The 7,416-nt window shown below is 62.7% G+C and overlaps 1 protein-coding gene and 1 long non-coding RNA gene across 12 annotated transcripts in view; one reads left to right on the top strand and one right to left on the bottom strand.

Annotated features, from left to right (window-relative positions):
* Positions 1–7,416, top strand: part of CAMK2D (calcium/calmodulin-dependent protein kinase II delta) — a 156,286-nt gene that overhangs the window by 80,077 nt on the left and 68,793 nt on the right. The gene's annotated exons all lie outside the window — the stretch shown is intronic.
* On the bottom strand, positions 2,845–4,135 carry LOC106728385. Its single transcript, XR_001364687.1, has 2 exons — positions 3,663–4,135; positions 2,845–3,299 (listed from the first exon to the last, which is right to left on the bottom strand). It is a non-coding gene; the product is annotated as an uncharacterized LOC106728385 (long non-coding RNA).

Raw genomic sequence — 7,416 nt, 5'->3', positions numbered from 1 at the left:
CCGCGCTCCCCCACTGACCGCGCTTCCCGCTGACCGCGCTCCCCCACTGACCGCGCTTCCCGCTGACCGCGCTCCCCACTGACCACGCTGTCTGAGCTCGAGGCCTCCCACCTGCCCAGGAGCTCCTACTTGCGCTGTTTTCCGCAGACACACATTTACCACTTACTCCCTGAGGATTACCCGGGATTAGCTCACTCTCCGGGAAGACGTGTGGTGTCCACAGACAGCTGGGGTGAGTCAGTCAGTGCTTCGTGGTTCTGAGGACAGATGCCACGCGGGAAGCCTGTGGCAGGAGCTCTCTGTACCACACGTGCTGTCTGTGACGTAATGTGTGTGGTACATAATATGTAAATGTGAGTAATAGTACAGTAACAGGTCCCAGAGGTCATCTATACAAACTTATTGAATTTTTTTGCTTTAATAATTGAGGAAACTAACATTTTTGAATCCAGATGACTTCTCCACAGTCACCATTGGTCGTAACGCGCCAGCCGGGGCCGGGAGACCCTCTGGTGCGCAGGGGGCCAGGGCGCCGGCGTGGCAGCAGCGAGGTGCAGGCATGGCTGTTCCGCTCCCGTCCCAGGAGACCTTGGAGTCTCCCCTCCTCTGGGTAGACATCAAGTTAAAGACTTCCAGTTCTCACACAAAACCCAAGACTTAGTTCTGGAGCGAGTGTCAGAGGTGCCGCGGCCTCGTCCGCCCCCCCGAGGAGCGCGTGCCGCAGAAGGTGCCCTGCAGATGCCCCTGGTCGGACAGTGGAGGGACGAGGCTGCGGGAGCTGCCGGCCGAGCTGGAGCCAGAGCCCCGCTCTCTGCACACGCGGTCCGTGCCTGTGAGTGACAGCTCACGCCATCTGCGGTTTATGTCACTTTCATTTCCTAAAATGTCAACCTGAGGAGCCGTGGGAATGACCTTGCACGGTACTTCCCTGTGAGTGGCGGTTGTGAGAAACCCAGCAGCGTCCCTGGAGCGGCGTGTCCTCTGTGACCTCCTGCCGCGGTCATGCGACGCCCACAGTCTGTCATCACACGAGGGAGCAGGCAGGCTCCCTGCCGCGGCTCCTCGAGGCCCTCGGCAGAGACGGTAACAACGCTGCGCAGTGGTAAACGCTCACCTGCCGTCGATTACATCTCACCTCCTCCACCTCCTTACAGACGGTAACAACGCTGCGCAGTGGTAAACGCTCACCTCCTCCACCTCCTTATCCTGCCTGCTTGCTGGGAAGGCTCGGTGCTCAGAACCCCTGCCTCTGCGCAGCTGGGTGTGCTCTTGCAGCAGATCTGGAAACAGCAGGGTTTTCCCAGCAAATACCTGTTTTCAAGAATTCTCACTGTCTGCTCCAGCTTTCTCTTCTTTTATTCTTTAATACTAGAGGCTGGGTTCACGAGATTCGTGCACTGGGGGGGAGGGTGTCCCTCAGCCGGCCTGCGCCCTCTCATAGTCCAGGACCCCTCGCTCCTTACTGCCTGCCTACAGCGGAGGCGGGAGAGGCTCCCGCCCCTTCACTTGCCAGCCCTGAGCCTGGCTTGTGGCTGAGCGGCACTCCCCCTGTGGGAACTCACTGACCACCCGGGGGCAGATCCTGCGCTGAGCATCTGCCCCCGGGTGGTCAGTGCACGTCATAGCAACCAGTTATTCCGCTGGTCTGTCAATTTGCATATTACACTTTTATATAGGATAGTGCCAGTGATGTGGTCTTTATAATTTTTGTTTAAAAGTTACATTCACCCGGCCGGTGTGACTCCGTGGTTGAGCATTGACCTAGGAACCTGGAGGTCACGGTTCGATTCCTGGTTGGGGCGCATGCCCAGATTGCGGACTTGATCCCAAGTAAGGGGTGTGCAGGAGGCAGCCGGTCCATGGTTCTCTCTCATCACTGATGTTTCTCTCCCCCCCTCCCTTCCTCTCTGAAATCATTGTACCACCTGCTGCTCTAAAATAACCCACCCTTGCCTGTGCCTCACGTCCACACTCCTGGGCCAGCGTGCGCTGCGCTCTGAGCCGGGGCCTGCGGCTGTGGTCCCTTCTGCATGTTCTGCTATGTGGGGCCTGTTTCCCGAGCCTCATCTTTGCCCGTCCTCCCCAAACACCCTCGTCCTCCCCGCGCCCTGCCTCCCCACGCCCGGCCCTGCCCCGCCCCGACCCTGCTGCCCGGGGTTGTGCAGGGCTCCTGTTCCCTGCTCTTCCTGGGCCCGCTGTGTTCTGCTGGAGTCTGTGCTCCTGAGCCAGGCGGCTCTGTGACCTGGCCCCTCCCCCAGGCCTGCAGGCCTCCCCTCCGAGGGCCGGACGCCGGCTGTGTCGCAGACGCAGACGCACTGCTCTGCGAGGAAGGTGCCCCTCAGCCTCGTGGCTCACTGTTGGACTTGGCTGTTCCTTTCTTTCCCTGAGTTCTGTGGCGCAGGTAACTCTGCGTGTGAAGTTAGAGAACGCGGTGCAGACCTGTGCGTGCCTGACTCGCTGCTGCTGCTGCTGCTGCTGCTGCTCGGGGTCCCCTTCTTTGTGACTGTCCTGCAGCCCCGGCCTCGGGGGCACATCAGCCCTGCGTGCAGGACTCCTGACCTGGCAGGTGCGCCCTGGCCCCACGCCGCTGTCATGGCTGTACATTGCCCAGTGCAGGTTCGCCGCCTTAGTGTCTTTCTGCCCATGTTAGAGGCTCCTGACAATGTTTTAATCTTAAAAAGAGCATTCTTTCTACAAAGCACGTGAGAAGTTGTGGAAATAGTTCACACCGTGTGTGAGTCACACGATACTCAGATGGCTATTCCTGAGCCACCTGGTCCCCTCTCAACTGAAGGCCTTCGTAGCCTCTGAATGAGGAACTGAAGAAACAGGCAACGAAAAATATCGGTTCCAGTACGTAATATTTTATTATTAAACTCATCTTCCAGCCCATGTCAGCCACCAGTCCTCCTGCTGCCCTGGTGTAGTTGCTCCATGTGCAGGGGCCCGCCGGCTGTGTGGGGCCGTGTTCACAGGCTCAGGAGGGCAGCTGTGTGGGCCGTGTTCATGGGCTCAGGAGGGCAGCTGTGTGGGCCGTGTTCATGGGCTCAGGAGGGGCCTGGCAGCTGTGTGGGCCGTGTTCACGGGCTCAGGAGGGCAGCTGTGTGGGCCGTGTTCATAGGCTCAGGAGGGCGGCCATGTGGGCCTGTGCAGGAGGAGGGGACAGTCTCTGGTGCTCGCAGCGGCGTGGCCTCGAGGCGGCGTGGTGAGCGTGCACAGATGAGGGACACCTGACCTGGGCGTCCTCACAGCCCCTCGCGTGGACACTGGTGTCAGCCTGGCTGTCCCGCTGTCCCCTCCTGGTGGCATTTGCAGGCGGGAAGAATGTGGGAGTCAGGGAGTGGCCACACGCCTTGAGGTTCCTGTCGTTCTGGCATCTCCCACCATCCCTCCCCTTCCAGAGCCAGGGCGGTGCCGCCTGGTGGCCGCGGGGAGCCAGGGCTCCAGGGGCTTGTCCCGTGGGGGTCCTGGAGCCCGGGCGGCCGACACACTCGTGTGCGCGTTCCCTGACCCCGTGCACAGCCCACGTGCCGCCACCGCTCGTTGTTGGTTTTCTTGCTTTGACGTTTATTAATTTATTAAGTCACACACCCCAGGCGATTCTGATAAGGTTTCCACGGACACGGGCACAGAGGCCTTGTGCTCGGGGTGCTGTTACCAACCTGGGCGAAGCCTTCTGTTCCGCTCGGCCATCACCTGCCTCCTGTCCCCTTCGTCCGGAGCAGGAACGCACCCAGGACAGGTGGAGCCTGAGATGTGATAACCCGCTGGCCCGGGCGTCCACACCCTGCCTGGTATCTGCTCTCCGTCCCAGGAACTCTGGGCAGGGACGTCCTGTTTCGGAGTCGGCGTGATAAGCACTGAGCCGCCCTGTGCCGCCCTGTGCCCTGCAGGCAGGAAGCGGCTTGGGCGGGGACAGTTTACCGAGGGTGGGGCCGGAGTCAGAGCCTTTGTTTGATTCCAAAGTCCAGGTCTGTCTGCGGGCCCTGTCCCCACTTCCTGCTGGGAGCCGGGCTGGCTGGCAGCTGCGCCCAGGGCCGGGGAGCCCTTGTCCTGCCAGGGCCATGGGTGTTGATCACATTATCACATCGTCCGCTCAGTAGAACTCACCTAATGTAATGTGCGTCGCAGGAAGGAAGCCCCCGGATGTCAGTCCCACCTTCGGTGGCCTTGGCAGGGCCAGACCACAGGATCCCAGCCCTGGTCTGAGTGCGGCTCTGATGTGACCAGCGCCCCCGCCCACTCGTGCGGGAGCGTGATAAGCACTGAGCCGCCCTGTGCCGCCCTGTGCCCTGCAGGCAGGAAGCGGCTTGGGCGGGGACAGTTTACCGAGGGTGGGGCCGGAGTCAGAGCCTTTGTTTGATTCCAAAGTCCAGGTCTGTCTGCGGGCCCTGTCCCCACTTCCTGCTGGGAGCCGGGCTGGCTGGCAGCTGCGCCCAGGGCCGGGGAGCCCTTGTCCTGCCAGGGCCATGGGTGTTGATCACATTATCACATCGTCCGCTCAGTAGAACTCACCTAATGTAATGTGCGTCGCAGGAAGGAAGCCCCCGGATGTCAGTCCCACCTGCGGTGGCCTTGGCAGGGCCAGACCACAGGATCCCAGCCCTGGTCTGAGTGCGGCTCTGATGTGACCAGCGCCCCCGCCCACTCGTGCGGGAGTGAGGACGTCCGCTCCCAGCCAGCACCCGGCCGCGCCGAGGAGCGGGTCAGGGAGAGGCTCGTGCCGCCTGTGGGTGCTCTGCAGATACGAGGCAGAGCCGCCTGTCTCAGGGACCACGTTTGGGGGGACAGTGCTGCCCCCAAATCATGGAACAAGTCGGTTCAGCACAGCGGGTGGTCCTCTCCACATTGTCAGGGCCGTGAGCCTTTTAGGTGAGCCTGCAAGCAGGGCACGGAGCTCCAAGAAGGGGCAGGGTTCCCAGTCCCCACTCCGCCCTCGGGCTCCCAGTCCAGGACCCATCCCTCCTGCTGACTCGGTCCCGGGAACCTCCACTCGGCCTCGCCCAACTCTGCAGTGAGAGTGTGAGTCACCTGCCAGCGCTGTGACTGGCACCTGGGTTCCTCCTTCATCAGAGACGCCCTCCCGGGCCCTGCCCTCTAATCTGCCGGCATCGCGGGGAAGCGCATCCCCACCTGTTGCTCTGCACTCACCTTCCCTGGATTCACCACATTTGCTGGAGCAGCCGCTGTGCGCAGCAGTGACGCTCTGATAAGGGGACCTGGCTCTCACCCGGTTCCACCAGCCCCACCCCAACCTGCCCCTCTGCTGGGCTCCCGCCTCGCCTCACAGCCGGCTGAGCCAGAACCTGGTGTCCCCTGTCCTCGGTTCCTGACACCTTAGTCACCAGCAGTTCCTCCCTTCAGTGGCCCGAATGGATTTTAAGTCCCCTGCTCTGCCCTGGTATCAAGCCAGGCTCCCTCGCCTCCCTTCCCTCGCTTCCTCGCTCTGCTTCTGAGATGCGGCCTTTAGAGTCGCTGTGGGGCTGTCAGCCTCTGCAGCCCTGCCTGGCGAGCTGCAGGCTAAATTCTGTGTCCTGGCGCGCAGCCTCCTCTCCCTGCTGATGGTGCTCTGCTCCCTGCCACACCCACCCCTTCCTCCCAGCGTAGTGTCCCGGCTTCTGTCTTCGCCTGGTGCCTTCCCTTACACTCCTGGGTGGGGAGTGGTCCTTCTCTCACCCTCCCCTGACGACAGCCTCGCCTTCCGTGGCACCTGGGTGTGCTCTGGGGTCCGCATGTGGGGCACGGGGCCTGCCTGTGGGGCTGCTGCTCACTCTCTGCACAGGGTGCCACGTGACCCATTTATGTCCCAGACTCCCCTACGCCGAGCTCCTCGGCCCTGGGGACCGCCCTCGCAGTTTATCTTCAAGACCCGCGCCCAGTGGTCATGGCATGGAGCACAGGAGGTGGCATGGCAGTCACGCCTGCTCACGCACTGGGCCACGGCCTCCACGGCCCCGGGTGGCAGGCGTCCGCTGGGAGCCCTGCCTGACCCACCTCCCTGGCGGGCACCCTGTCCCTGAGCCTCCGGAGGCTTCCTGTGGCACCCAGACCAAAACAAAAGACGCACTGAGCGCCCGGGAGGTTCTGAAACCAAACCGAGCGAAACCGGGAGGAAGATAAGGGCTCGGGGTGATGACTTGCCCGCGACTCTAAATACCTCCCTTTTATAGCTCACTCTCGCTCGGCTTCTTTGCCCTGGACGGGTCTTGTTATGTTATTTTGAGAAACAAGGCACAATCCTGAGGATCTGCTCCAGTTTGGATAGAGGACTGTTCCAGGGTCGCAGGGGACTCATGGCGGAGCTGCACTTCCCGGGCCTCCGCTGCAGCACGCTCATTCCTTCCTGTTAGCAAAGGCTTGTGAGGCCCTGCCAGGCCGGGCCCTCCAGACACAGCAGCAGGCGCCCTCCCCTGGCCTGGTCCTGCCTGCACTCGGGGGTCCCGCGTGGAAGGGCGCCGCGCCCACAGGGAGTGAGGGCACAGGCTGAGGAGTGGTGGGTGTGCCCTGCAGGCCTGGAGCTGTGGGTGAGGCCCCAGAGCGGGTGGGGCTGATGGTGGGAGGGCCTTGCTTCCCGCCTGGGGAGCCGGTGCTTCCTTCATGCTGAAGCCCACTCCCAAGGGTGAGGCCCCCGGGGGGCCTGAGCCCTCGTATGAGGAGGAGACCTGAGCCCTCTCCCTCCGAGGGTGGGGTGAGAGGGTGGCCATCTCGAGCCTGGAAGAGAGCCTCCCCAGAAGCGGGCCCCAGACAGACCAGGGCAGAGCAGGGGCGCGGCTGTGTGAGCCTGAGTCTGTGGCATGTGGTGGTGGTGGCCGCGTGGACGGACAGGCTAGGGGCTGCGGGCCGTCTCGGGGGGAGCCCAGGGGTCCTGTGCTTTGAGAGGGTCCCTCTGGCGGCTGTGTCGGAGGCCTGCTGGGCGACCGTGGTCTGGTTGGGTGTTTGCAGGCGGAGCCAGTGTATAGTCCTGCTGTCAAGGGCCAGGAGAAGTCCAAGGAGCCGCAAGGATGGAGCTGGCGGGAGACAGGCGTGTGGGCTGGTGTCGTGACGCAAGGCGAGGGTTCCCCCTTAGCACATGGATTACAAAATGCCAGTCAGACTTCCACGTGGAGAGGTCAGGACGACGTCGGACGTTCGGTGGCTGTCAGGGCGAGACCATGGGAGCTGCCAGCTGCAGCCAGGAGAGGCTCCGCATCTTGAGCAGCCTGTGGGCCGGGCCAGTGGTCAGGACGGAGGGGCGGAGCCCTGTCCCCCTGGGTCCCCGCTGCAGGCACCCCTCCACCGTGGGGTTCTCACTCTCACACTCAGACCGACCTGAGGGCAGGAAGGAGAAGGCAGAGCAGGGTGCATCGCTTTCTGTCCTCGCACCTGAGCCAGGGGCTCAGCACACGCTCTGAAGAGCACCGCCTGCCTCAGAGCCCA

This window comes from Myotis brandtii, unplaced genomic scaffold, assembly GCF_000412655.1.
Source record: "Myotis brandtii unplaced genomic scaffold, ASM41265v1 scaffold603, whole genome shotgun sequence".
In the NCBI taxonomy this organism is placed as follows: Eukaryota; Metazoa; Chordata; class Mammalia; order Chiroptera; family Vespertilionidae; genus Myotis; species Myotis brandtii.
This window is presented reverse-complemented; position numbering and strand designations above follow the sequence as displayed.